This window comes from Molossus molossus, unplaced genomic scaffold, assembly GCF_014108415.1.
Source record: "Molossus molossus isolate mMolMol1 unplaced genomic scaffold, mMolMol1.p scaffold_m16_p_14, whole genome shotgun sequence".
NCBI lineage: Eukaryota > Metazoa > Chordata > Mammalia > Chiroptera > Molossidae > Molossus > Molossus molossus.
Genome location: NW_023425349.1, coordinates 27663000 through 27669653, shown reverse-complemented (window position 1 = coordinate 27669653; position 6654 = coordinate 27663000). Strand labels below are relative to the sequence as shown.

At 38.2% G+C, this 6654-nt stretch overlaps 1 non-coding gene across 1 annotated transcript; it reads left to right on the top strand.

Moving 5' to 3' along the window:
- The first annotated feature begins 6314 nt into the window (after window positions 1-6314).
- Window positions 6315-6451, top strand: LOC118630364. The gene has a single exon (XR_004959603.1). It is a non-coding gene; the product is annotated as a small nucleolar RNA SNORA29 (small nucleolar RNA).
- The last annotated feature ends 203 nt before the right edge of the window (window positions 6452-6654 follow it).

The following is a 6654-nucleotide window of genomic DNA, read 5'->3' as shown; positions in this document are numbered from 1 at the left end:
CACGAAAGTCAAAGGTTGGGATGAGGGACTCTGAGGTTTGGGTGTGTATTCATATCACAAGAATACGTGATATAAAGTCAAATTCCAAAATGTCACAGCACAATCTGCATTTCTAACTCCAGTAGAACTTCAGGTGATTCAATGGGCAGCCATAGGATGCAGTGAAAAGAGTCCATTTGAGTACTTGAGTTTTAGATATTATTCCCAGTTAACGGTGTCTTGTAAATAGAAATAAGTGCTGAAAGATTCATTTCAAACACTTGGACTTCTACGTATGGGGGAAAAACAACTTATAAATCACTGTGCAAAAAAAAACAAAAAAAAAACAAAGAAGAACTAAAGTGTATTTTAGAATTGTTGCTATATTTTATCCTTACAGAGACCACCTTAGGGAAGACTGAAAGATTCTTTGTAACTACTCCACTGTAGGTACCCTTACTCACATATTTGATACCTAAATTTAACTCTGATTGTACAGTCATCCTTCTCTTGGAATGCTTCTATTTTGTTTGTTTTTTAAAGAAGTGGACAATATGTAAATTAAAAGTCATATGGTCTATTTGCAATTATAGTTTCAGCACCTTGTTGGATAAGGGATTAGGAAAGGTCATGTAATTGGAGGAGGGAACAAGGGATTTTTTTTTTTTTTTAATGGAGAGGACTTTGTTTTCTTTTCACAGTTTACTTGATTGGAATGGTTTTAGAAAAAGTGACAGAGATTATTGGGAAGATGAAGACCCTCCTTCTATGATACTGTGTATCAGTTTGAGTTCTCCAAAAAGCAGATGCCAGGATGGAAATAGGTGCACAAGAGATTTACTGGGGAAACTCCTGTGAGTGACAAAGGGGGAGAAAAAGCAGTAGGCAAAAAAAACCTTTAGATTTTGAAGCACGTTGAGGAGCTGTGATAAGTGATGGGGAAGGAAGGAAGACTGGGCAAAAAGAGTCTCAGATCGAAAAGAAGTTAAAAATGTTTCATCCAAGCCTATGGAGCATCGTCAAACCCAAAGAGCAATTAGGGCAGTCCTGCATCCCACAAGAACTGACGAGTGATCGCCTGGAAGAGCAGAATGCAAGCAGTCTCAGTGTACCAATACAGTAGTGTTCCAGAGCAGTGGAAGCCGGGACTTCAAGTTGACTATGCACCTTGCACTAGGTTCTCTTGAAGGAGGCCTGAGAAGCATGTTTCTATAGTTACCACACGAAAGTACACTTTCTCTCATTAGCAAGAAATACTTAGGTATTTTAGTAACTTTTAATCACTGATTAGTGACATAATTTTAAATTCTGCTTGATGTTTTAAATTATGTGTACTTTCAATATTGTTTAAATAAACAGCTATTAATTTCATTTAAAATGTTGTATTTTCTAAATTGAGGTTTTTGTGCTCAAAATTATTTATAGATTTCCAGGTACTCTGTATATTGAAATTATTCTTCATTCTCCCTACAGTTTTATGTAAGAGACTATTTGCTTAATATTCCAAGGCAAAACAGATATGTACTGTGTGTTTCATGTAAAGCAAGCAGTGCTTCCCATTCCAACGTGATTGCTATCCAGGGCAATTAAAAAGAGTTAATGAACACATGCATATCAATATATTGTTTTGTATTGTCTACATATTTGTTAGGTTGACTACTTAAAACATTTCTCAGGATTATGGTTTCTGTTATTTCGAAATCATAATTTTAAAATCCACTAATTATGATTTATTGTGCAAAGTAAGGATTTTATATTAGCTTGTAAGAGAATAAGTTTTGGAGATTCTTATTACTTTCATAATATATAATGATAATAATACTATATCAGAGTCAAAGAAGTTATACCTTTTTAGAGGACTTCTGAATTTATCATCATTTTGAAGCTTTCTTTCATAAATATGGTATGGTTAGGGAAGCCAACTACCAATGCAAGGCAAAGAGACATCTGCAGACACAGGGAAGCCCAGGTTCAAAATTACTACTAGCTTTTCATTTTGATGGTGACATATCTACAAACAAAAGTCAATGTCAGAAAATTGTAGAGTACTGAGGAACAGAATGGAGGCATTTGATCGGTAAACCTAGGAATCTTGTTCCTCCAGATTGCCCTGTGATACCTGTAGGATGACCATGTAAGGAACTCACCTGGAGCCAGCACTTCAACATATAAAGTTCATCTTTCTTAGGACCTGCTCTCATTACCCCATGGCTTCTAGGCTGATTGTCAAAGACAGGTTTCTTTAGAGCCTGATGTGAAAAAGAAATTTCAGGAACCAGGGGAATATGCATGAAAGTAAATTTTGAGAGTACTGGTCTATGGGAGCAGAACATAAAATTGGATATTGGGGCCTCAACTCTCTCTAGAAAAGGGAGTGTATTCTAATAATTTATAGCAATGAATTCTTCTCAGGATTACAATATACAAATATAAAATATTTTCCTGATTCTTTTCCAAAAGGACCTAAGTTCATTTTCTACATATATATCCTAAAGAAAGGGAGATAACCAGATATTTTGGGGTGTGTCAGATATATCTGAGATGATACCTGAGTCAAATAATATAAAATATTTTCATCAAAATGAAAGCTACATTTATTGTATATCACTTACATGCTAAACAGAATAAGTATCATCTTTAATTTTTTTAGCCATTAGGCATCATTATTAGGGATCATTATCCCTTCCCTAGGGATGAAGAAGTTGAAGCTCCAAGAAATTATATAATTTTACTAAAATATCATACCATTCTAAGCCTTGGAGTCAAATTCAGTTTCTTTAAGCCCAAATTGTGTGCTCCTTGCACTATTATTATGTAGCTATAGTCTTAGCCCATACCATGTTAAAATATTATTTTCATTATTAAATAAATATATCCTCACAATTGAAAATAGGAAGAATAAAGAACAACATAAAAAGACAAAAATCCACTCTCGACTCTCCATGGCTTAAGAAGTTATGTGTAATAACTCTAGCATTATGAGATCAAGAATCCCTTATAAGCCCTGGCCGGTGTGGCTCAGCAGTTGGCGCATCGGCCTGCGGTCCGGAGAGACCCGGGTTCGGTTCCCGCTAAGGGCATGTACTTCGGTTGCATTTTGTCCCCGGCACTGGTTGGTCGTGCGGGTGGCAGCCACTCGATGTGTCCCTTCACATCGATGTTTCTCTCACTCTCTCTCTCTTCCTCTCTCTCCCTCCCACTCTATCTGTACAAAAAATGGAAAAATATCCTCGGGTGAGGATAAAAAAAAAGAATCCCTTATAAGACAGACAGAAAATCACAATAATAATAATAACAAATTCATGAAGAAGCTCAAGGGCACCATCAAGAGATACACAATAAGATGGCTTAATTTCTCATGGATCATATGATGTTTTACTGCCCAAAGCTCACTATTCAATATGCTATCAAATATCAGAGAATATATCAATAGGAATGTGAGTTATAAAAAAATGGTACCATTTTTATTATCTCAGAGTCACTATAAAGTCTGACAATAAGTTATTTCTTATAAAGTTGCACTCTACCAACTGGAATGAAGAAACTCTCTATTTGCAGCATGCCCTCTGACCTTCTGTAAAAATTGTGGGGTTATATCTACAAAATCAAGCCTTGATTTCCTAATTCAGATATAATTAGATATGGTATGATGTTAGGAGAATTTGTGTGATTGATAATATATCTTATCTATTTAAATATCTGTCTCTCTCAAATTGCTTAGTGAATAATTCAGGATATTGTTGACATGTTCCATATTTTCTTTCTTTTTTTTTTTCTTATCCTCACCCAAGAACATTTTTTTGCATTTATCTTCAGATAGAGTGGGAGGGAGAGAAGGAGGAAGAGAGAGAGAGAGAAACATCGATGTGAGAGAGACACATCGAGTGGTTGCCACCCACACAACGCCAACCGGGGCCAGGGACAAACTGCAACCGAAGTACGTGGCCTTAGCGGGAACCGAACCCAGGTCTCTTTGGCCCATGGGCCAACTCTCTAACCATTGAGCCAAACCAGCCAGGGTGACATGTTCCATATTTTCTAATTATAAAGTATCTTCCTATGCATTTGAAATAGTTTTTGGCTTAACGACTTACATATTAATTTATATATTTAGAAATTCTGCATAAAGTAATTAAATCCCAGTGTAATGACCAGCATACAATAATATAGAAGTCAGAAATAAAATGCGATCTACCTGGCTAACACAGCTCACCCTACCCTGCTGTTTCCCTGAGACCCCACCACACCCAAACTGTGGGCCCACCCAAGCCATTTCCAGTAGCTTCCCCATACAAAATGGCCTCTCTTGGATCATGGATAGGGCTTTCCTAAAATCTCTCAAACAAGCAGCATCTTGCCCCTGTGTACCCCTTACATCTTGCTCAGTGGCCGAGGCCTGGCACTAGTGTAGCCCACCTCAATTCATAGCTTGGCCTCTCCTGGGCACCTCCAAGCCCAGCAAAATATCAGGCATCTGCAGATCATTCTGTAGCTCGTGCTGGGCGGGGAGGCTGACATTGTACTTCCCAGGACGCCCCAGAGCCAGTGAACCCAGTGAACAGCTTACAACCCAACTACATCAATGAGCAACACAGTCAAGGAGTGGCCTTTGCGGGCACCAAAGCTCTGCTAAAGCAAGTCCTGCTCTGTGGGGTGGACTCCTGCACAGCAACTCCTCTAGTGCAACTTGTCCTTGCAGCCAATTGGTCTGGGGGAGTCAACCCCTCTTAGTGATAAACCCCTCTTAGTGATGTGCCAAAAACAATAAAGACTCAGTTATAACAGGACAGTGCACACAGCCCATGCAGGAAATGTACAGGCAGTACCCAGCTCAGGTGACCTGAGACGCTGAGCCACTGGGCCCTACAGGACACTTACTACATAAGACCACTCTACCAAGTACTGGAGACAAAGCAGCTCTACCTGATGCATATAAACAAACAAAGCAAAGCAGCGAAAATGAGGAGATAAAGAAACAGGTCCCAAATGAAAGAATAGGAGAAAAAGTACTAAATGAAATGAAGGCAAGCAAGCAAACTACCAGATACAGATTTCAAAACAATGGTTACAATATAAGGATGCTCAAAGAGCTTCAATAGTATAAAAGTGACATGGAAACCATAAAAAAGAACAGTCAGAAATAAAGGATACACTAACTAAAATGAAGAATAAATTGCAGAGAATCAACATTAGAGTAGATAAAGCAGAGGATCAAATCAGAGATTTGGAAGATAAGGGAGCAGAAAACATAATTAGAACAGTAAAAAGCATTTTAAAATAATGAGGATAGTGTAAGGAGTCTCTGGGACGATTTCAAGCATACCAATGTTTGCATCATGGGGGTTGCCAAAAGAAGAAGAGAGAAAGAAAGTAAAGAACTGAAAACTTATGTAAAAAAAAAAATAATAATAATGATAGAAAACTTCTGTACCCTGGTGAAGGTAACAGACATAAAAGTCCAGGAAGTTCAGAGAGTCTCATACAAGATGAACCCAAAGATGCCCACACCAAGACACATAATTAAAATGCAAAGGTTAAAGACAAAGAGAGAATCTTTTATTTCTTTCTTTATTTTTTTGTTCCTCACCCGAGGATATTTTTCTATTTATCATCAGATAGAGTGCAAGGAAGGGAGAGAGAGAGAGAAACATCGATGTGATAGAGCCACATCAACTGGTTGCCTCTGTGTCCAGGGCCGGGGACAAACAGCAACTGAGGTACGCGCCCTTGACCAGAATCAAACCCGCAACTCATTGGTCCGCAGGCCGACGCTCTAACTGCTGTGCCAAACCGGCCAGGGCCAAAGAGAGACTCTAAAAGCAATAAGAGAAAAGCAGTTATATACAAGAGAGCTCCCCTAAAAGTGTCAGCTGATTTCTCAACAGAAACTTTGCAGGCCAGAAGGGATTGGCACAATATATTCAAAGTGATTAAACGCAAGGACCTGCAACCAAGATTACTCTAATCAGCAAAGCTATCATTCAGAAATGAAGGACAGATAAAAGGCTTCCCAGACCAAAAAAAAGCTGAAGTTCATCACCACCAATGCAGTATCACCAGAAATTTTAAAGTGTCTTTCTTAAGAAAAAGAAGAGGAGCCCAGGCTGGTTCAGCTCAGCAGTTAGAGTATCGGCCTGCTGATCAAAGAGTCCTGAGTTCGATTCCAGCTGAGGGTTCATCCACAGCCCCGGTTGGGGTTGTGTGGGTGGCAATCAATCGATATGTCTCTCTCACATCATTGTTTTTTTTTCTCTCTCTCTCTCCCTCCCTCCCACTTTGTCTGAAGATAAATGTAAAAATAGCCTTGGGTGAGGATTAAAAAAAAAAAGAAACAGAAGAGTTGACTACCACATTTTCTCCTAATAATAGATTTTAGTAGCAATGCTTATGAGATAGATTAAAACTGTCACTACCTGAAGAAGGGGAAGCATTTATTTGTGTCCTCTTATATGAAATGGCTGAACAGGGGGAAAAATATGAATAATAAAATGACAATAAATATATATTTATCCGCAATTTCTTTAAATGCAAATAGATAAATGCTCCAATCAAAACATATATGGTGACTGAATGAATTAGAAAACAAAACCCTTACATATGCTGTCTATAAGAGACTCACTTCAGATGGAAATACACACACAGACTGAAAGTAAAGGGATGAAAAAAGATATTTTA